At 44.1% G+C, this 24,192-nt stretch overlaps 1 protein-coding gene across 1 annotated transcript in view; it reads left to right on the forward strand.

Moving 5' to 3' along the window:
* Positions 1–24,192, forward strand: part of ALDH1B1 (aldehyde dehydrogenase 1 family member B1) — a 241,346-nt gene that overhangs the window by 20,058 nt on the left and 197,096 nt on the right. The window lies entirely within an intron of this gene.

Below are 24,192 nucleotides of genomic sequence, written 5' to 3' on the forward strand. Positions count from 1 at the left end.
CTGGGATCATAACTTTGCTATCAGCCCTGGGGCTGGGCCAAAGAAGACCCTAGAGAGTCTGGCAGCGCCACAACTAGAAGGGGACAGGCATGGGCACTGGGTTCCTGGGCATGTGGTCCTCTAGGGGGATTGCAGAGCACCATCTAATCTTAGGGGCCTGGGCTGGGACAGGGCATGTCACAAGTTATCCCAGGATGGAGGTGAGCTGTCTTCAGGTATCTTACATGGGAGATCTTCAAACTTAGACTGGAAAGGTTTCTAGAAGCAACCTAGTCCACAGATCATCTATTCTTGTTGAGCCTGAGTCAAGAGAAGAGATGAAACATAGTTAACAGATACTGTTCAAGAAAGCAAGATATTTTATAGTGTATGTTAGAAAGACTTACATTCAAAATTATTGTAGTTCTTAATTTATATCCAAAATAATTATAGTTTTTAACATTTTGGCCCAGAGAAAGCTTCAGTTATCAGTACATCTTACTTAAGTGGAATTACCAGGTTTTGCTGGCTAATGGTAAGAGTCACCCTTAATGAATGTTTTCTGTGTTTTAGGCCCTAGTCTAAGTGCTTTACTTGCAGTAACTCCTTTGTTCCACATAACAACCTTATACAATGGTACAAATATTTTTGCTTTAAATATGGGAAAACTGAAACACAGAGGAGTATAGTAACTTATCCAAGGTCACACAGCTAATAAGGGGAAACTTAGGTTTGAACCCAGGGAGTCTGTCTGGCTTCTGAGCCTGTGCTCTTAAGCACTGTGTTCTAAGGTGTTCCAGATAATGAGAACTTACTTTCTGTGGGTGTTTTGCTAAGTGATCATTGATTCATGTAAGGTATTTGTGAGAACTGTCATGGTGAGAGTTTGGGGGACAGTCAGGACAAATTGGAAAGACTGGAAGCTCGACATCTTGACTGTCCCCACTCCCCATGCAATATTACAAATGAGAAAAATTAAAGCCCAGAGAAGTCTAATGACTTCTCAAAGGTTACAGCATGAAAACCTGACTAGAGTCAGAACTTAATGTCCACACTGGGCTTTTCTCAATATATCATTCTTTGTTCTTAATGAACTCTGTCTGTATCGGGCTCTTAGAGTTCTGAATCCCCACCCCCACCCCCTTTCTCTCTCTGTTTCACAGCTCAAATTCTTCTCAACTACAAAGGGTTTGTGCTTTCCTCTCTGATACGCATAATCCTTGATCCTGATTCCATAAAAAATACTCCCTGTGGGGCGCCTGGGTGGCTCAGTGGGTTAAGCATCCAACTCTTGATTTCAGCTCTGGTCAGGATCTCATGGTTCCTGAGACCAAGCCCTGTGTTGTAGGGCTCTGCCCTGACCCCGCCAGAGCCTGCTTGGGATGCTCTCTTTGCCCTTCCTGACTCGTGCACACATGTGCACTCTCTTTCTCCCTGCCTCTCTCGAAAATAAATAAATAAACTTAAAAAAAAAAAAAAAACCTCCTTGGACTTTCCCATCCCTGTCTTTCCTTCTTTGCTGGGGCTGTGCATGGAGGCAGAATACAGGATTTGTTTTGCTCTTAATCAGAGCAGAGGGACTAGGAAAGGAATGTTGAACCAGAGATCCAGACCACATGATTGGGGTGATGGAAACTGGGGTCTGGTAACAGCCAGTTGTGGGGGCCACACCCATCACCCCATCAGCTCCTTCCTCAGTCATTTAACAAATCCCCAACAATGCTGAAATGCCATTGATTTAAAAAGTGCTATACGAAGCAAACAAAGATTTAAGTGTCATGGTTGAATATTAGAAATGCTGAAAGAGCTCTGGACTAGGAATCTGGAGGCCTGGCTTCCAGCTTTGGCTCTTCCACTGACCAGCTGTGTGGCCTTAGGCAAACTGACACACCTCTCTGGGCCTCTTGTTTCTCATGTATTAAATGGATTGATCAGCTGCTTTCCTATCTTCACAGGATTTCTGTGAGGCTAAAAAAAGAGAACAAAAGTGAATGTGAATGTGCTTTGGAAATGATAATGTAGGATAAAGATACAAGGGATTACTGTTGTTGCACTGAGCTAGATCCAAACAGACAGCAGCTCTGGTTTCCCTGCTTTGATGATACATGGTGGTGTGAATGACTTTATTTGCTTCCTTCTACCATATCAAGACACGTTCTTGGAAGGGATTTGGGTGATGGGAAAATAGATCCCAGCCTGGAGTTGCTTGCAACCCCATGTGTTAGCTCTTTGGAGCTCTGTGCCAGGAATCAGGAGCCACCGTCCCACCAACAAACTGTGTGCCCTTTGTGTCTCTTGCTTCTCTGCACTGTTGCTGGCTCTGATGCTGATGCTACATCAGGAGCTTAAATGCACGGAACTGGATAAGTTCTGGAATCTGAAAAAGGAGGGAAATAGGAAATATGCCTACTAAGTGCCAGGCCCATCCCATGTCGTCTATTTCAGGCTATGATTGTGCCAAGCTCTGTGCCAGATACTGGAACCAGCCATAATCAAGACAGACCTGGCTTTCTGGAAATGCCAGGGTAGCAGGAAGATGAACATGAAGCAAATGCTCACACAAATAAGGAATGACAATTGTGGAAAAGGGCAAGAAGGAAAAGAAGAAAGTGCTATTGGGAGGGGCCAAACCAGCCTATTATAGACTAGAAACTTGCCAGATAACAAGGAGGTGGCCAGCTAGAAGGGGACAAAACTTTCATGTAAAGGGAATAGGTCTGAAGGCCCTGAAGTTGGAAGGGGGAGGGCACAGCCCGGAGACTGAGGAAGACAGCAAGAGTGTGCAAGGAGTGGTGAGTAAGGGCTGGCTTGCTGCTGGTGCAGATGCCCAGAGGCTGACCGAGCCCTCTGTTGTAGGCCATGGTGAGAAGCAGAGGTCTTATCCTAATCTTGGCATCTGTTTGTCTTAAATATGAACTTCATTGGCCTTGATCTTCTGAATTCAATTAGAATTTCTTACTTTATGGGCAATCTGATGGATCACATTCAGCAAATATAATAAACATTCGCTGTACCCGGCCCTAGAAAAACAGGACCGAAAGAGAGACTGTCCCTGTCCCTCTGTTCCCCATCTGGAAGACAAGTGGGGAGAGGGCAGCAGGTGAGCACTTTATTAAGTAACTAAAGCAAGACAGACTGAGATGAGTCTGCAAAAGAAACTCAAGGGCCAAGGTTCAGTGACCATATCTGACAGTTACAGGAACTTGTCATGTTAATGGCCACATCTTTGAAACACTTGTCACATCCATTGGGAGTGTTTCCAGAAAAGAAGTATAATTTAAGCTGAGCCTTAGACCACGATACGACTTTTTATTTTTAATATTTTTTTCCAATTTAAAAATAATATATGCTCTTTCATAAATACATAAAAAGGTAAGGAAGATAATTACAGTCACACTTAATCCAGAGAAACCACTGTGGACATTTTAGTGAGTAACCTTCCCAGCTTCTTACCTAAGTTTAACAACATTGAAATCGTTGTGTAGATACAATTTGGCAGCACTCTCTTTTTTTCATTTCATATGTTAAGAGTTCTTTCCCATATCATTAAATATTCTTCAAAAGCATAATACTGAATGGCTGTTCAGTATTCTGGTCTTCAGATTTGTGTAACCACTTCACTATCATTGGTTGTCTTGGTAGTTTGCAAATTTCTTGCTACTATGAATCCTGCTAGGGTGAGCCTGTTTACCTAAAATGGCATCTATGTCTTCCCTGAGGGCAGATTCTGAGTATAATTTCTGGGGAAAGAGTGTGAACATTGCTGTGGCTTTGGACACCTCACACTCCCGCCAGCACCAGAGCAGCTCTCCTATCTCACCATACTTTTGCCAACACGGTTTTCTTTTTTAAATCTTGGCCATTTTGATGGGGGAGAGCCATACTCTCTTGTTGCTTGAGTCTGCCTTTCTTTGATTACGGATGAGCCCAATTTTAACCAGCAGAGCTGGGGGCAGGGGGAGGTGGGGAAGGACACCGAGAGAACAGTTGGAGGAAAAACCTGGCATGATTCCTCCACAGGCGGCGCTATGGAGGTGTCTGGAATGTTTAAGGGGATCGCACAAAGGTTACCTCATGATATTGGTAACTCCTCCCGGCTCTCGTGGGCACTTGGAGTAGCCGTGACTCAGGATACTCCTACCCCTGGGGAGGACCTCTGAGATACAGTTCCGTATACCCCAGGATGTGCCTGGGAGGGAAGAACCCTTAGCCTCACCCACTGTGCTACTCTCCAGGACAGATCCTTCTCCATTAAATTTCCCTAATGAGAGAGGGAGTTTACTTTCAATCTCTGTAAAAAGTGAGATGTGGGGAGGTAGGAATTGGAAATAATTCTTGAGAAATGCCTTCAAAAACAAGACTTTATATACTACTAGAAGGAGCATGAATTGGTTCAACCTTCTGGGAGGGCAACCGCATAATATTAAATTGTAAAGTATGAATACTCTCTCTGTATTTTAAAAAATGTATCTGAGTAAACAAACAAGAATGCAAAAATGTGTGCCTCAGGATGTATATAGAAAGAAGTATTTTTGGTATTAGTGGAAAAAATATGAAAACAATCTAAGTGGGTATCTTCTACCTGCTTGAGAAATAGAGACATTTGCGTGAGAAATTTCATGGCATTCTAGGTTGAGGAAGGGGCCGATACCAGCTAGAAAAAACTGGAGAATATCTGAGAGAATTCCCCTGACCAACACCCAGGAGGAGCTCTTCCTCCCAGCCCATGTTCGGCATCGACAGCTTGCAAGGCAAAGCATGGCTTGTGCCTAACTCGGATGGTCCGACAATGTGGGAAGAGTACCAGGCCCACGTACTTCAATTTGTGCCACACTTATGAAAAATAAGTCATTCCTCCAGAAAGGTAAGGGCCCTGTCAGGCAGCAGTCCCTTCTGGTGGCTCTCAAGCTACTAATATTATGGCCAGTAGGACAGCAGTATTTCGTCTGGGCCTGAGCCATTCCAATAGAGAATCAGAATATCCCATTATTAGATGGGTACCAACCCCCAACCCCCAACATCATCATAAATCTTTCACGTGATTCAAAAAAATAGATAAAGGGGATCAAGGGTACACTTATCTTGATGAACACTGTGAGTAATGTACAGAATTGTTGAATCATTATATTGTACACCTGAAATTAACACTGTATGTTAATTATACTTCAAAGAAAAAAAATCCTAATCAGGGGACCAGTCAGACTAAGTTTCTCTCTCATAAAGAAACCTATGGCAAAGAATAAAAGAAAATATTAGAAAATATTTATTTCCAAATGACAATGAGCTTTGAGAGGCTATGTCACTTATGTATTATAAAAAGCATGTAGTGAATGTCCACCCTGTGGTACAGTGAATGAGGCAGGCAAAGTTCCTGTCCTCATGAAGGAATTCTTCTAGGGTGGGTAGAAAGATCACAAACAAGGAAGCAAGGCATAAGCAGTGGGTATGGATTGAGCCGAGTGCTCTGGAGTAAGTAAACAGGCTGGTGAGACAGTGATGAGGGAGGGAAGGTCTCCAGGCCGAGGGGATTGTGAGCTGAGTCCTGATGACTGAGAAATGAGCATCCCTGAGGGAAGGGTGCTCTGGGTAGAGGGCACAAGTACCAGAACAGAACAGAGGTGGCTTCAGAGCATAACAGGGAGACTGATGTAGGCTGAGGGTCATCAGGGTCTGGTTCAATGTAAGAGCAGTTGGGAATTATTGAAGAGTTTTGAGCCATCTGTAGGCCCAACTTGGGGCTCAAACTCATGATCTCAAGTTCAGGAGTTTACACTCTACCAACTTAGCCAGCCAGGTGTCCCTATTGAAGAATTTTAAACAAGAGAGTAATGTATATAGTTTATGTTTTCTACTATTGTTGATTTATTTTTCTTGTTTGTTTGTATTTCTAGTTTACAGGGTATTTTTAAAGATGGAGATATTATTGATATACCATAAAATTCACCCTTTATACAAGTCAGTGGTTTTTATTAAATTCAAAAGGTTGTGAAACTATCACTGTGATCTATTTTTAGCACATCTTTATCACCCTGAAAAGAAACTCCATACCCATTTGCATCACCCCCCGTTTCCCACACTCCTCAGCCCGTAGCAACCACAAATCCACTTTTTGTCCCTATGAACTTGCCTATTCTGGATATTTCATAGAAATGGAATCATATTCCATGTGGCCTTTGTGACTGGCTTCTTCCACTTAACATGTTTTCAACTTCATCCACTTGTGGCACGTATCATTTCTCTTTAAGGCCAAATAATATTCTGTTGTATGAATTTGGAACATTTTATTCATCCTTTCCTCAGCTGATAGACATTTGGTTTGTTTCCACATTTGTGGTATTATGAAGAATACTATGAGCACTCAGGTACAAGTCTTTGAATGGATATATGCTTTCATGAATAAATGCTCCCTGAATTGCGGCAAGCCTTTAGCTAATTTACAGAGTACAGAAAAAAATTGATTCTGACAACTTTTGCCAGTATTTTCATTGCTTGTATGGAGAGGGTTTTTGGAGATCCTTACTGTACCATTTTGCTGATGTCACTCTAGATCACTTTTATTTTAATTAATTAATTAGTTAAATGTTTATTTATTTTTGAGAGAGAGAGAGACCACACAAGTGGGTCAGGGGCAGAGAGAGAGGGAGACACAGAATCTAAAGCAGGCTTCAGGTTCTGAGCTGTCAGTGCAGAGCCTGATGTGGGGCTTGAACCCACGAACCATGAGATCATGAGATCATGACCTGAGCTGAAGTCTGATGGTTAACCAACTGAACCACCCAGCCACCCTGGAACACTTTATTTTAAACCCTGTATTAGTATTTGATGAACCAAAATGAATTGAATTTTAAAAGTAAGTAACCCTGAGGTTTGTCTTCTAGATCACTGCTGTGGTCAGCAACATCACCTGCCTCTGTTTTTTAAATTATTTGTTGAATAAAATAAAGGTCCAGCTTTGCAAGTTAGACCGTGAATCAGCCTCTGGATAGGGCTTCAGGGCTGAGAACAGCACAGTTGTATTTCTTGGAGAGATGGCAGGGTTCCCACGGAGCAAGCTGCTGAGATGAGGGATGACTTTGAGGTATTAAGAGCCCTTGGCTGGTGGGAGGTGGCCAGCTTGTGTCCCTGACTGGCTCTTCTTCCTGGCCTTGAATACCCAGGTTTATAATTTATCATGGCCAGGGTTCCCCAGCAGCCACCATGGTGCTCTGCCATGAGAAGGCCATGGAGCCGTTAGAGACACTTGCTTCCACATCATGGCTTCTGCAGAATTTTCTGTTCAGATAGATTGGAGACACTGTTGTCCAACAAGAGAGGGATGTATGAGTTGACCTCTCAGTCTGTTGCTCTTGGGAGATGAGGTATGATACCTTCTTCTGGGTTGGTGAGCAGCAGGCATTACTCATGCCCGTATAGAAGATTGAGGAGCTGAGGCCAGAGCAGGGCCAGAACCATCTCACCTCCACTTTACCTGCCTCTGAGTTCTCAAAAGGATTTGACTGGAGCTCTTTGCATTCCAGTTTCCAACTGGTTTGTCCTATAGATGGCCCCACAGCAGTGTAGGGTTTATCCAGGTTCAATTTCAAGTCCTGTTCTTAGAGCTAAAAACCCTAGTACAGAACCCTGGCTCAACAGAGCTAAATGAGAGGAGGGCTCACGGGATTGAATTGATGGTTATGGGTGAGAAGCATGAGGTGGCCACCTTCAGGGACTAAGAGGATCTCAGCCTGCACTAATGGTGGAGCAATGTCTAGATGGAGGGAGGTGAGTGTTCCATGCATCCTGGACCCCACTGGACACTCTTGGGGTTTTGTGTCCTGGAGTATGTCTGGGGTGGAAGGGCAGCCTGGAAACTTGGTTTGAACAAGTGAAAGATTTGGGGGCTGTTCAGCTGAAGGAGGCCAGATTCAAGGGACATGTGCCTTGTCTGAAGATCTCTACTGGGCTATCTGGAGCCAGAGAGATCAGGTCTGTGAGTCCTTCAAGGGCAGAGCTGGGCCCAGTGGGGGAAGCTACAGGGAGGTAGGCTTCAGCTCAGCATTGGCAAGACCTTTATAATAGACTGAGTGTCCACATCAGCAAGCCTGAGCCCGTGTCTGTAGGTAGTGATTCCCTGGTCAGTCGTAAGGGGTTAGGTAGGGAGAATTCCAAAGTGTTTTGCACAACATCCAAAATGATGTTCCTCAACAATATGTTGGCCAGGTCATCATGTGTTCAAATGTACCCCTCCTTCATTCTAACTTCTGCAGGGAAAGCCCTGCCCCAATCTAGCATAAATCAGAACCCAGGCATTCTCCTAGTCTCCTCCCCTTCTCCTGTCAAGTCAATCAACCAATCAATTAGTCCACCCACTGCTGCTGGCTTAATTCCAATCTTCATCATTTCTTGTCCTGGCCTTTGTTACAGCTTCATGTCTGTCCAGTGGCAATCTTAACTGACCGTCCTTAAATGCAGACTGATCATGTTAGCACCTTGTTTGGAATAGTTGCCATCTCTCCATAGTCTCAGGATAAAGCATAGACACCTTAACATGATATTCAACCACCTCTTCTACCGGGTTCTCCATGTTCCAGCCACACGTCACTGCCCCCTGGCCTTTGTTTATCTTGGTCCTTTGTTTAATGCTGTCTTTCCTGGCTTGTCTTTTTGTTTTTTGGGTTTTTTTCTAAGTTTACAGGTTTTTAGGTTTACAGAAAAATGAATCAGAAAGTACAGAGTTCCTACATATATTCCCTCTCTCCCCTGTCTCCCCCAGTGCTTGTATCTTGTATTAGCGTGTTATGTTTGTTACAACCGATGAACCAGGGGTGCCTGGGTGGCTTAGTCGGTTAGGTGTTTGGCTCTTGATTTTGGCTCAGGTCATGATCCCTGGGTTGTGGGATTGAGTCTCACGTTGGGCTCTATGCTGAGCATGGAGCCTGCCTGAGATTCATTCTCTCTCTCTTCTTCTCTCTCCAAATAAATAAATAAAAATTTTAAAAAACAGCAACAACTGATGGGGTGCCTGGGTGGCTCCATTGGTTAAGCATCTGACTTTGGCTCAGGTCATGATCTCATGGTTCATGAGTTCGAGCCCTGCGTCAGACTCTATGCTGACAGGTTAGAGCCTGGAGCCTGCTTCAGATTCTGTGTCTCCCTCTCTCTCTGCCCCTCCCCCACTCACACTCTGTCTCTCTGTCTCTCTGTCTCTGTCTCTCAGAAATAACAAATGAATAAACTTTATCAAAAAACAAGTGATGAACCAATATTGATATATTATTATTAGGTGCATAGTTTACCTGAGGGTTTACTCTTTTGTGTTGTACATTCTGTGGATTTTGACAAATGCATAATGACATGTATCCACTATTAGTATATCATACAGAAGAATTTCAGTGCCCTAAAAAGCCTGCATTCCACCTGTTTATCCCTCCCTTTAACCCCTCACAACCACTTTTTCTGGCGTTTTATGTCAAAATCTACCCATCCTTTCGGGCCTTATGTAGATGCTACCTCCTCCATGAAACTCTCACTGATTCCTGTAGTTGAAAATATTTGCTCTCTTCTCTAAGTAATCAGTAGCATATATGGCACACATATTCTGCCCTGGGTACTATGTCAATCTCCTCTTCCATACACCAATTCGGCTGGATAGATTTTCTTTTAATTTTTTAAATGTTTATTTATTTTTGAGAGAGAGAGAGAGAGCAAGTGGGGGAGGAACAGAGAGAGAGGGAGACACAGAATGTGAAAGCAGATTCTAGGCTCTGAACTGTCAGCACAGAGCCTGATGTGGGTCTTGAACTCAGGAACTGCAAGATCATGACCTGAGCCGAAGTTGGATGGTTAGCTGACCGAGCCACCCAGGTGCCCCTCTGATAGATAGATTTTAACTCACAGATGAAAAAACAGAGGCTCATTTATTCAAATGACTTGCCAAAGCCCACACAACTGGCAAGCTTGAAAACTGAGATGTGAACTCAGCTCTGTCTGCCTCCAAACCTTCCCAGAGCCCTTTTGTTAAGTGCTTGACTTCTTTCAGTGTCTGCTTTCCCCTCTAGTCTGAGAACCTGAGATAGAGACCATTTTCAATCCATCTCTGGATCTTTAGAACCCAACACAGGACCTAAAACAGATCAGGGTTCAAGATGAATGTGAATGGATTGAAAAATGTTTTGTTCTTTGGAATTCTAATAAGCTACTAGCCGGAAGTGCTGAGGAAAAAAAGCAGGAGTTTTTGGGCTGTCTGTAGGAAAAGATATTTGCCCCATATGCTCCAGCAGACCCTCTGAACCAGGCCTCTTGAGCAAACTTGTTAATTCCAGTGACAATGACCTGGAGTGTGTGTGCGTGTGCCTGCTGGTATGGGAAATCCTTCTCCCCCACACCTAGGACGCTCTAGAGGGAAATGGGCTCCTTTTTTATCTCAGCGTGGAGAGGGTTGGAGAGGCCCAGCCTTCCTGTTGGGCTCAGTTGGAGATGGGCCAGGCCCCAAGTGTGCTCACGTGTGCACACTTGAACTCCAGAGCCTTCTTTTCTTTGGAGATCACACCACCAGACGCATAGTTTGCCTCTCCACTAATGCAATTTATATGTCTGAGCATGAACAGAGGATTTGTGAGCCTTCAAGTCTGGGGCTTTGGAAATTACCTCGGCAGGCTGGGGCTGATAGGTAGAGACTTGGGGTTTTAGGAGACTTTGGGGGAATTGTTTTCAAAGGCTCTGAGGCTCCTCCTGGCAGGAGGAAGAGCCATCTCTTCCCCACCATCTCCACCACCCGCCCTTCCTAGGTTCCTATTTATTTATTTATAATAAAAAAATGTTTATTTATTTTTGAGAGAGAGAGAGAGAGTCAGAGAGAGAGCGGGGTAGGAGCAGTGAGAGAGGGAGACACAGAATCCGAAGCAGGCTCCAGGCTCTGAGCTGTCAGCACAGAGCCCAGTGTGGGGCTGGAACTCACAAACTACAAGATCATGACCTGAGCCAAAGTCAGAGGCTTAACTGATTGAGCCACCCAGGTACCCCATGGGGTTCTTTTTATTTATTTATTTATTTTTTCAACGTTTATTTATTTTTGGGACAGAGAGAGACAGAGCATGAACGGGGGAGCGGCAGAGAGAGAGGGAGACACAGAATCGGAAACAGGCTCCAGGCTCTGAGCCATCAGCCCAGAGCCTGACGCGGGGCTCGAACTCACGAACCGCGAGATCGTGACCTGGCTGAAGTCGGACGCTTAACCGACTGCGCCACCCAGGCGCCCCCATGGGGTTCTTTTTAAAGCACAACAAATGGGATGCCTGGGTGACTCAGTTGGTTAAGCATTCGACTCTTGATTTCAGCTCCGGTCACGATCTCACAGTTTCATAAGTCTGAGCCTCACATCTGGTTCTGCACACTGACTGCAGAGCATGCTTGGGATTCTCCTTCTCTTCCTCTCTCTCTGCCCCTCCCCTGCTTGAGCTTTCTTTGTCTCTCTCAGAATAAATAAATAAATAAATAAATAAATAAATAAATAAAATTTTTAATTAAAAATAAAAATAAAATACAACCAATAAGACTTTGTGGTTTAACACTGAACAGGATAAGAGCTACACAAAGTGACAGAACAAAGACTCATTTAACAGATCAGCTGGGCAAGGAGGTGAGGGAGAATGGGAACAGGTCAGGCTTGGGTTCATTTCCAAAACTGGGCACTCACCAGCTGGGAGTGTTACTAGATTTTCAAATCTCAAAGTCGGCTCCTACCTGATGAGTTTGAGAGAAATAAATTCTGTCCACCAGGAGGTGGTATCTCCAGTTGAAAATAACACAGGCTTTTGTGTGGAAAAGACCTGTGTGGCCTCTCTGAGTCTCTTTCTGTCATTTTGAAATTTGGAAATAACAACAGCTACGCTGCAGGATTGTTTGAAGAACTAAATGAGAGAATGTGCAGAAAGTGCCCAGAGTAGTACCTGGCACCCAGTAAGGACTCAGTGATCACGGGCTCCTTCCTAACTCCTTAGTACATGCCAGTCACTCTTTCCTGCCCCCTTGTAGGACCTAAGCCTCCACCTCTGTCTTAATGGATCCTCACTCACATCCCACTGCAACCCCCATCATCTCTCTTGACTGACTATCATGAGTTCGCAGACTTCTTCTGCTTGCGGGGAACTTACTGCCTTCCATGCCCACCTAGAAAAGGCTTTTTTGGAACCATATTGACCATGTCATTTTCCTGCTTCAAAAACCTTTTATGACTACCCTTTGCCTACAAGATCAAACCTAAACTCCGTGTCACCTTCTACCTTTCCTGTCTTACTTTCTCTTTTTTTTAAGTTTTTATTTATTTTGAGAGAGAGAGAGAAGAGCACATGCGTGGATACACACACAAATGCGGGAGGGGCAGAGAGGGATAAAGAGAGAGAATCCCAAACAGGCTCCTCACTGTCAGTGCACAGAGCCAGAGGTGAGGCTCGAACTCACAGACCATGAGATCATGACCTGAGCTGAAGTCGGACGCTCAGCCGACCAAGCCACCCAGGCACCACTCACTTTCTTTAAGAAGGCTGGAGTATCAGATTTGATGACTATGGCTCCCAGTTTTAAGCATTTGTTGTCTATATTTCTTGTATATTATTATTGATCTTTCTCCCTCCCAAGATGAGGATGATTTTCCTAGTGAATCTTGAAAATGATGGTTTCTTGATCTAGTTTAAGAAATAATTCTCTGGAAAAACAAAATAGCAGTTTTTTTCTTTATGCCTTAAAACCACCTGAGTATTGCTACGGATTTATTCACTATTTTCCTATGAGCCAGCTGTAGCCGTAGAATGATCAGAACATTCTATTTCTTTGTAATTTCTCTGTGCTGGGTTGCAGGCCTGGAAAATGATAGATGCCTAAAATTGATCAGGGTAATCGATGCTACGTGAAGTGTTTACACATGATGGATGTATCATCTGCCAGATGTGAGTGTTGGCAATGGCTTACTTGTTTATAAAACCCCTGAGATCCCATTTGTATCAGTGACTAATGTTTGCACATGAGGCTATTTGCAGTGTTTTAGAAATGACTATTTATTCGACATGACCACCTTTCTCCTTTACTTCCCCATTTATCACAAGCCTTGCTGCTCTTCCCTACATAACAAAACCAGGGTTCTATTCAGTCTCCTCTCTCTTTGACCTCTGTGATATATGGGGTTGGTTTTGTTTTGCATTTCCAACTGGCTTCCTGTCTTGCCTCTCCCTCTAATTCAAAACTTACATGTTGGGGCGCCTGGGTGGCGCAGTCGGTTAAGCGTCCGACTTCAGTCAGGTCACGATCTCGCGGTCCGTGAGTTCGAGCCCCGCGTCGGGCTCTGGGCTGATGGCTCGGAGCCTGGAGCCTGTTTCCGATTCTGTGTCTCCCTCTCTCTCTGCCCCTCCCCCGTTCATGCTCTGTCTCTCTCTGTCCCAAAAATAAATAAACGTTGAAAAAAAAATTAAAAAAAAAAAAACTTACATGTTGCTGGTGTTTTCTCATGAGTCTTTTACTACCCATTACTGCACCTACAGTATAAACTCTAAACCCCCTCGTGTAATACTTGAATCTTCCTTAATCTGGCCTCAGCTGATCTTTCTAGCTGTACGTATTACTGAGGACCTCAGCACTGAACAGAGATACTCTTGTGACAGAAACCCAACCTAATTTTGTTTATACCCACAAAGGTATTTATTGAAATGTCCCAGGATAGGACACATAATGAAGAAAGATCTGTCTGGACCAGCCCGGCTATGAGGATCTCAAGGACTGGAACCAGGGTCTCCAAAACCATCAGTAATTTTCATCACACCATTTCTGTTTTCCACCCATTCCTGCTTGTGTGGTATGAGGCTTCATTCTCTCCTGCAGACAGGTTTTCCCTCCATGGCAAGGAATATGGGCACTGTCAGCTTAACTCCTTAATCGGGAAAGCATACCTCCTCCCAGCTGCACTGGGGGAGGGGCTCTGATTGACCTGGCTTGGGCCACCTGCATCCTTGGAATCTAGTGTCTGGTGAACACTAAACGGCCCAGCTGGCATTGCTGCCCTAGCCAAGAGGGCAGGGTAGGCTCCTAGAAGAAGGGTGTAGGGGAGTACACAGAGCCATGGCTATCATCTCTGCTCCCCAGACTAGCCCCAGCGTGTGTTCTGAGCGCTTAACTGAGCACCAGTGCTGTGTGCCAGGCTCCTGGCCCCTCCTTCACCTGAACTGACAGTCTGGTGGAGGAAACAAATAGCCAACAGATCATTACAATGCAGGGTACAGAGTGTGACAATAGAGACAGACTCAGAATGCTGTCCAAGCACAGGCAGGAGGCCTGAACTCAACCTGCTCAGTCTAGGAGAATTCTTGGAAGAGTGACAGGACTGGGAGTCTCAGAATAGCAGGAGTGAGGGAGAGGGGGGGCATTGCAGGTGAACAACAGCATGAAGGTGTGAAACTGCAGGCCTGTGCCTAGAAGTAGCAGCCCAGGAAGGCTAGGGCATCGAATGTGAGGTGGAGAGGGGCAGAAAAGGCGGCCAGGGCTCAGAAGTGCCTCATTCTTTGCCTTCTCACTTGTCCCTCCCTCCTGTCTTCCACACAGTGAAATCCAACTCAGCTTCAAGACCAAACTCCAAAGCTGCCCTGTCTTTTTGAATCCCTCAGTGGCAAATCACAGCTTCCTCAGGGATTGTGCAGCATCTTGCAGGCACTCTATACTAAGCTTCTGTTCTACCTTGCTTTCAGTTATTTATTTACACATCTGAGGTCCCTTACTACATCAAAAGACCCTTGAATGCAGGAGCTGTGCCCTAAACGTCCTTCTCTCTCACACAGCATGGCTTAGCACAGGGCCATGTTCAGTGTTCAAAAAATAATTGTTGAATCGTGAACACTTGGGCTAATTGGACATTCTTCGCCTCTTGGGAGCAACTGGCAAAATGATATTGGTTTCATGTAAGCAGAAGGAATTTGAGAAATTATTTATCAACATTTTCTCAGCATGGCCAGTTTTGTTTTGTTTTATTTTATTTTTTGCCAAAATAAAAAGAGCTTTGTGAATTTTACTGATTATAAAGTTGATAAATATGCATACAGAAAATGTAAATGATACATAAAAGCATAAGAATAAATTTAAAACAACACAAGACACCATCCCCAAGAGGCAACCGCTGTTACCATTTCAGGTAACAACCTTGGAGACATTTCACTATAAACCCAGCTATAATTAACATATAACTTTATCAGAAGGTAGTACTAAATGCAGCATAAGCTAGCCTTCAAAATAGTAAGTCCAAAAGAATTAAACAGCTGAATAAAATCTGCTTTTTTTCTATATAATCTGAATGAATTCTGGATGTTCTCTGAAGGATTAAACAATCATTCAATATTTACTTTAGAAAGTTATATCTGCTCTCTCTCTCTTTCTCTTATTGAGATATAATTTACATACCATAAAATTTACCCTTCTAAAATACTTTTAAGGTGTGCAGTTCTGTAGTTTTTAGTATACTCACAGATTGTGCAACTACCACCAATGTCTAATTCCAGGGCATTTTCATCACCTCCAAAGAAATTCCATAGCCATTAGGCAGATACTCTCCATTCTTCTTTCCCCTTCTTTTCCTCTCCTACTAATCCACTTTCTGTCTCTATGAAGTTGCCTGTTTTGGACATTTCACATACATGGAATCATATAACATGTGCCTTAAAAAAAAAGTTTATTCATTTTGAGATAGAGTGAGCAGGAAAAGGGCAGAGAGAGAAAGAGGGAGAGGAAGAGAATCCCAAGCAGACTCCACGCTGTCAGCACAGAGCCCAACGTGGGGCTCAATCTCATGAACCATGAGGTTATGACCTGAGTCGAAATCAAGAATTGGATGCTTAACCAACTGTGCCACCCAGAGACCCCTAACATGTGCCTTTTGTGTCTGTCGTCATTTACTTAGCACAATGTTTTCAAGGTTTGTCATGTTGTAGCATATGTCAGTACTTCATTCCTTTTTGTGGCTGAATAATATCACATTGTATGGATATACCACTCTATCCATTCATCAACTGATGAACATTTGGGTTGTTTTTACTTTTTAGCTATTATGAATAATGCTGCCATGAATATTCATGTAAAAGTTTTCATTTGAACATATGTCTTCCCTTCTCTTGGGTTATATACGCAGGAATAGAATATATGGGTCATATGGTAACTCTGGGTTATATACCCAGGAATAGAATATATGGGTCATATGCTTAACTTTTGAGGAACTGCCAAACTATTTTCCAAGGCAGCTGCACCATTTTACATTCCCACCAGCAGTTTATGAGGGTTCTACTTTCTCCACATCCTCAATAACACTTGTTACTGTCTTTTTTGTTATAGCTGTCCCAGTATATGTAAAGTAGCATTTCCCTAATGACTGAGGCTCTTTTTGTTTCTCTTCATTCTTTTTCTCTCTCTCTGTTTTTTGTTTTTTGTTTTTTTGTTTTTTTGTTTTTTTGTTTTTTGAGACAGAGAGAGAGCATGCATGTGTGTGCTAGCAGGGGAGGGGCAGAGAGAGGGAGAGAGGGAGAGAGGGAGAGAGGGAGAGAGGGAGATCGAGAGAGAGAGAGAGAGAGAGAGAGAGAGAGAGAGAGAGAGAGAGAGAATCCCAAGCAGGCTCCACACTCAGCATGGAGCCCCATGTGGGTCTCGATATCACATCCATGAGATTGTGACCTGAGCTGAAATCAAGAGTTGGATGCTTAATTGACTGATCCACCCAGGTGCCCCTTTCTTCATTCTTTTAAAATTTCTGTTCCTCAGTTGGATAATCTCAGTTGACCTACCCACAAGTTTGCTGATTCTTTCTTCTGATTGCTCAGCTCTGATGTTGAACCTCTCTAGTGAATTTCCCATTTCAGTTATAGTAGTTTTCAAATCCATAATTTCTACTTGGTTTGTCTTTATAATTTCTATCTCTTTGTTGTTTTTCTCTATTTGCTGAGATATCATTCTCACACTTCGTTTTTAAAGATTTTATTTTTAAACAATCTCTACACCCACTGTGCTGCTCGAACTCATAACCCCAAGATCGAGAGTTGCATGTTGTACTGACTGAGCCAGCCAGGCACCCCTTTCATACTCCTTGTTAGTTTTTTTCAACATAGTTTCCTTGAATTCTTTGAACATATTTAAGATAGCTTTTTATAGCTGATATTAAGTGCCTAGGTTTCCTTAGGTACCGTTTCTATTGATTGCTTTCTTTCCTGCATATGATACATACTTTCTTTTTTCTTTGCATGTCTTCTATTTTGTTTCTGTTGTTTTTGAAAATTGGATATATTTAGTAATATAATATGCAGCTTGGAAATCAGAGTTTCTCCCCAACCGCAGAATTTGTTGTTGTCGTTCCATGTCAGCGCATGTTACCTGATATGCCCTCACAGGTTTGGCTGTTCTAGCCCTGCCCCACCTAAAGCTCTCATCTGCACTCTGATTCTCCCTTCTAAGTCCTCCAGGCAGCCCAGGCACTGCAAACACTGGGGTTACTGTTACCCAAGGCTTTTCCCATGTTTACTGAGATCAGCACATCTTCACCACACAAGACATTCTGGATTGACTTCAAGGCTCATCTTGACGTTGGACTTGAAACTTTTTCCAACATTGACTTCTGTGACAAAGACTCTATTCTCCCTTGGGCTCTGTCTTCTCCTCTCTGACTCCTTACTGGGCTCAGGGTTTGCCGTACTCTCCCTTCTCCCTCTCTCTCTTCTCTCTACTTTCAAGTGTTTATCTACTCTTACTTCTCCAACTGTAGAGATGTCTCCTCTGTAGCTCCTTGGTGATGGAACTGGAGCACTGTAATAATAGGAGTGGGCTTCAGAGTTTGGTGGCCTGGGTTTGCCATCTGACTTATTCATTTACAAGCTGAGGAGCCTGGGGCAAATTGATTCACAACTCCATTCTTCAGTTTCTCATCTGTCCAAGAAAGATAATGATAGTGCCATTTCAAGGAGTTCTCATGAGGCTTAAATGAGATAGCACCAATGCTCTGTTCTCGTGGTAGAGTAAATGCTCAAAAATATTAGCTATTGGGGTTCCACCATCACTTTAAATCCAACCTATCCAAATCAAGCTCATAATTTCACTCCAAACAAGGCCTTTCTATCTTCTGCCTTCTCCAGCCCTCCAGCCTGCTCACTTGGGTCACCTCTGACCTGGTGGTGTTCACTAATGATGATAACATCCAACATGGATCCAACATCACCAGAGCTTGTTCATGCCCAGGTTCCTGTTTTCTTCCATTGTGGAGCATCCTTTGCTTGATCCTGCTAACTTTTCTTTCAAAATATCCTTTTCCCTACTTTTTCTTTTGACCCTCACTGACTCTATTCTAGCTCTGCCCTCAGTGAATTCTGAGTGCAGTAACAGCCTCTGATGTAAGAGCTGCCTGCCTACCTCACTGGAGCTAGGATTCCAGGCACCTTCCTGTGCCATCTCTGTTCTCTTTGTTATTTTTTCTAGCAAGGTGGAGCCCCACACCAGTCAGGCAAATGTGGGAGAGGGGTAAACTGTGGGATTTGAAGGCAGAAGTTCTTGATTGTAGACTAGGCTCTGCCATGGCTTGCCAGAGAACCCAAGCAAGCCCTTTGTGTTTTTTGGACTTTGGTTTCCCCATCCATGCAGTGGGGATGAAGAATTTAATAATCTTGAAGGCCCCTGCCAGCTCTGACATATGATGATTTATCACTGTGGTTTTTTCAAATACAAGGCTCATTCATGGGGCTTCTGAAATGTTGTTCTTCCTTCCCTCTCACCCTACCTTGACAGACTTGTCTTTTAAGGAAAGTTCTCCTTTTCCAGGTCCTCCGCAGACTTCATTTCGTGTCCCTGACTCATTCCACTTGTCTTTGTCCCCTGCTTTGCAACCTAGGATGTTTGTGCTGATGTACACATTTATTCTGATTATTGGCACAACTTCTACTTCTGTGTTCTTTTGATCTATTCAGAGAGACTCTGCCTTCTGTCTCTTCTGTTCCATTCCAGCCCCTACACTGAAGACCAGTAGAATCTTTCTAAAGCACAAATCAGAGCTTGTCACTCCCCTGCTGAAGAACCTTCAGTGGCTCTCTAGATCCCCAGGTTAAAGGTTACTTCCTTAGTCTCCCATACCCTCAGTCGTTGAATCTCAACTCATTTTCCCTACTCAGCTGTTTCTGAAGGGATGGTCCCTCTATTCTCTTGCTTATTCTCTCTATTTGGGATGCACTTTCCCCCCATACTTCTCTGTTCATTAAAATCCTACTCACCCACGAAGCCTCAGATCAACTGTCATCTTCTTGGGAAGCCTTTCTTGATCTCCTTATTCAAAGTAAAACCCTGTTGCCTCCAAATTCCCACAGAATGTTATTCATTCAACAGAGAAGAATCATTTTCTTTCTTCTTCATATTCTAATAAAAGCAAAGACAGTGTCTGATTTAGGTCAGATGCTTAGCACATAGGCAGCCCTCAGAAACATGTATTGAGGGGCTCAGTCAGTTAAACATCCAACTTCAGCTGAGGTCATGATCTCATAGCTCATGGGTTTGAGCCCCACATGGGTCTCTGTGCTGACAGCTCAGAGTCTGGATCCTGCTTCAGATTCTGTGTCTTCCTCTCTCTCTGCCCTTCCCCTGCTTGTGTGCGCTGTCTCTCTCTCTCTCTCTCTCTCTCTCTCTCTCTCTCTCTCTCTCTTAAAGATAAACATTAAAAAAACACATTTATTGAAATGGGGAATCATTTTTCTCTTGGTCTCTGGCTTTAGACTCTCTCCTCTACCAGGCTACTTGAGAGATCCCTCCAATTCATATATCAGAGATCTTTCTGAAGGGTGGCTGGGTTCATCTGCTGCCAAACCCAACTACTGGCACAAGGAGCTCTGGTGGAATCCCCAGCCAATGTCCACAAAAGCAAGTGGTCAGTGATACCCACAGCTAGGATTCATACTGGTGGAACTAGGGAATCTGAGCTTCTGGATCCTTCCAAGTCTGGGTTGTCAGGGATGGAGCTGATGCTCAAGATCAATGTGTCCCAACCCCTTCATTCTACAGATACAGAAGCTGAAGCCCCAAGAGGGCCCTGAGCCCTTCCCTCTCTACCAGGCTGTGGAGTTTTATAAGAATTTTTGTAATTCTTGGATATCTTAGTTCATAAACAGGGATTTTTGTAGGGCTGGATTAATAAGACCTTGAAATTGGCATCTACCTTTTAAATCTAAGAGAAAATTCACTGATAGGATAGAGCAAAAGTGAGAAAGAGAGAGAGATGAGAAAAGATGGAGATGGAGAAAAAAAGAATGAGATAGGAACAGAGAAGGAGACAGAGGGACAGAAAAAGAGAAGCAAAATGACCAAAGTCCAATAGACAAACCAAGAAGAGTCAGAGAGAGATAAACAGTGTGAGAGAGACAGGAGGCAGAAGTAAAGAAAGACTACAATAACAGATCCCTGTCTCTATACTGCCCATCTCCTTCGTCTACCCTACCCTGGGAAATACTTCAAAGGTAAGGATGGACAGCTGTTGCTCCCTTTGAGTTCTCTGGGGCTTTTAGGATGACGTGGCCCTAGAGGCCTTTGTCCCAAGACTTCTTTCTGGGAGCTGGGGCTTCAGCTTTTCAGGTGGTGCATGGGCTACAGCAGCTTTGTGTGTATGAGGAGGGATTTTGAGAAAGTGCTGAGGTTGATCTGGTAGCTTCTTCCAGGTTTTCTGTGGCTGCAGAAAGAGCTCAGGAGGGAAGGCTCATTGGGAACTCTGGCCCTGGTTTGGGGGTTTGGTCTGGCACTGCCTGGCTGGGGGGCTTGAGAAGGTTTTCACACTAGGGTTTGGATCAACTGATCCCTGAGGCCCTTCTAGCTTTGAACTTCATGACTGATGGAGCCATTGGACCTAAAGACAAAGGGTTTCTTCACTTCTTCTTGGATCCTCACCCCCAGTTGTTACTTTGGGATCATGTCTGCTGTCAAGGATGTGAACTGAAAGGGATTATCCATCCAAGGAGACTAACTTCACCTATTGTTTTGTCCAGCAAAGAAATCTTCTTGGAGGAAATGTTAAATCACAGACTATCAGAGCAGGAGGGACACCAGACACATTTTCTTAAGTTTCTCATTGCTCAGATGGAAAGACAGAGACCCAGAAAGTCATTATTAGAACAGGAGCTAGAGGCTAGAACTTGAATCTGCTGGCTCCTGGCAATGTCCCAGGGCCTCAGACGACATGCCAAGTGGCATGAAGGGAAGTTGGGAAGACAGGACTAGGGCTTTCTGGGGTGCCTGGGTGGCTCAGTTGGTTAAGCATCCAATTTTGGCTCAGGTCATGATCTCATGGTTTGTGGGTTCGAGCCCTGTGTTGGGCTCTGTGCTGACAGCTCAGAGCCTGGAGCCTGCTTTGGTTTCTGTGTCTCCCTCTCCCTCTGCCCCTTCCCCACTCACACTCTGTCTCTCAAAAATAACATTAAAAATTATTTTAAAATGCAAAAAAAATTTTAAAAAAGACAGGGGTTTCTTAGCCAGTGGGAATAACTAATGCCCCAGAAACATCCCCCCAAATTGAGGTTGAGTGGTTGAGTGGTACTGCTTCTCTCTTCTTCTCCCCCACTTTGAATTAGGCTGTTATCCAGAGCTCTGTGGACAGCCCCACCTCATTGCACACTTCATCTTCATTCACCAGGAACTCAGACATTAATCTCCTTTGTCTCAAAGCCTTGACAGACACCTGAGAATGATCTTAGAAGAGGTTGCTCCATGACTAGGCTTTAGAAGGTACAGGACAGTGGCTGAAGAAGGCAGCAGATAGGGGCAAATCAGGGAGATGAAAGGGCCATTAACTAGATAAAGCTTAGACATATAAATCTACCTACATTACATACCACAAATCACCAGTGGTGGAGCTGATTTCCTTTCATGAACATTCTGAGGTTGTCTTTTTCTTTATCCCTTTACTTAATCATTTATACACACACTTGTTGATTCACTCATGTAACCAACCAACCAATCATTCATGGTGCACATGTTCAAGAGTGGTCATATTAGTGGAGGTGGGTGGCATTGGTGGTGGTGGTGGTAGTGGTTGGGGATACTTTTGTTTATGGTGGGAGGTAATGATGAGTGCTGGTGATTATGGTAGTGTTGATGCTGTAATGGTGGTCGTGGGTGGTGGTGATAGGTTGGAAATTTGGTGATGATGGGTGGTGGTGGTGGTAGATGGGGTTTTGTTTTTGTTGGGTGGTATTGTTAGGCAGTGGTGATTGTGATGTTGATAGAGTAATGGTGGTGATGGTGATAGTGTAGTTGTGGTGGTGGTAGTATTGATGGTGGTGGTGATGGCAATGTTGATGGTTGTGGTGGTGATGATTGGTGATTGGTGGTGGTGGCTTTGTTAGTGATTGTGAGTGTAGTGATGGTGGTGGAGGTAGTGGTGATAATGTTGGTGGGTGGTGACAGTTGTATTGTTCAGAGGGGGAATGGTGTGGTGTTGATGGAGATGTTGGAGGTGGAGAGCTGGGCATTGGAGACAAGTTACCTAGTGATTGTCTGGGAAGGAGGTATGACCTGGAATCAACACTAAAACTATAGATGGGCATGCTCAGGGATGTGGAAGAAGGAAAGTAAAGAGATCTGAGGAAGAGATAGAACTTCTCCTTGGTTGGGGATTAGCAAGTCCTTTCTGGACCCTGAAGAGTAGATAGTGGTAAGAAATGAAATCTACATAAAATTAATAGTTTTAATGCTTTTATATTTGTAATAACTGCTAATTAAACAGAACCAAGAAGTATAGAAAAGTACAAAAAAGAAAAAAATTTAAAGTACACAAAATCTTACTTTCTAGACATAAACATTGGAGAGGAAGTTTATCTTTACATCAGAAATAGAGATTGAGTGGCTCAGTCGGTTAAGCATCCAACTTCGGTTCAGGTCATGCTCTCACGGTTCATGAGTTGGAGCCCTGCAATGGGCTCTGTGCTGACCCCTTGGAGCCTGGAGCCTGCTTCAAATTCTGTGTCTCCTTCTCTGTTTGCCTCTCACCTGCTCACACCCTGTGTGTGTGTGTGTGTGTGTGTCTCTCTCTCTCTCTCTCTCTCTCAAAAAATAAACATTAAAAAAAAAAAAGAAAGAAAGAAATGGAAGTTGAGAGGATCCCAACTCAGGACATTCCCTTCCAGATGGAGGAAGCTGTGTGAGGATGGAGTGAAGGTGCCTTTAGGTTGGAGATGTTCCATCAGCAGAGATGAGGGCCCTGCCCTCCCTGGGAGGAAGGGAAGTGTCACCTGGGGCAGTGAAAACAGACACACTGCTTGCAGAGTGGGACAGGGGTGGGGTGGAGTGGGGTGGAGCAGAATGGGCTCTGCCTCTGCCTGCCCTTTGTCCTGTGACCCGCCTGGGTGAGCAGATAAGCTTTGCTGGATCTTTGTGTTCTGTGTGTCACTCCTGAGCACAGAGCGTATTGAAGCGTATCAGGCAGCCTGCTGTGGAATCTTAATGAGCAAGAGAGATCTGGAGAGGAAGATCAGGTTCCTTTTCTCTTCCCCCTCTGGTCTCACCCCTCCCCTTCTCCCAGAAACCCAACATTTCTGCCTATTTGTAGATTTATGTGAGGCAGAAGGAGCATAGTTAGCAGTGACATTGGGGGAAAAGACCTCTTTGGGTCCAACTGAAACTAAGGGTTACTTAGAATATTTCAGCAGAATTTGGGGGACAACAATGTTTGAATGTTAAGAGTCCCTTTAAGATAATCAAGCCCAAGTGTTTTCAGTGCATCCTTCTTTGTTTACTTTTTAAGCTGGGCATCTTTTTGTCGAGCAGCATTTTCACTGAAAGCCCAATATGGACACCAACAAAAAAGAGGCTGCCCTAATTGAAGCGAAGAAAGAAGATTCTGCCAGTTGAGCCCTTGGTCAATTTACCCTTATGCCTGGGATTGAAGTTAAATGGGGATTATCATACTTGCCTTTCAGGACTGTTAGGACCAAATGTGGTGATGTATATAAAGCTCTCAGGATTTCATAATGCTGGGAGGCGCTGAGGACTTCCGACAGGCTTGGGGTTCGCTCTGGGCTCTGCTGGGGATGAGGGGAGCTGGAGATGGGGCTTGGAAGATGATCCTGGAGGGTATCCAGGCAGGCAGGTTGTCATTCTGACACTTTGTCCTGTAACCGAACGTGAGTTCACTCCTTGGTGAGTCACAGAGAGAAACTACACCAGGTAGAGTTGTTGCACAAAGTAAACTTTATTTGCAGC

Source organism: Herpailurus yagouaroundi, unplaced genomic scaffold (assembly GCF_014898765.1).
Source record: "Herpailurus yagouaroundi ecotype Mexico unplaced genomic scaffold, PumYag 160, whole genome shotgun sequence".
Lineage (NCBI taxonomy): Eukaryota > Metazoa > Chordata > Mammalia > Carnivora > Felidae > Herpailurus > Herpailurus yagouaroundi.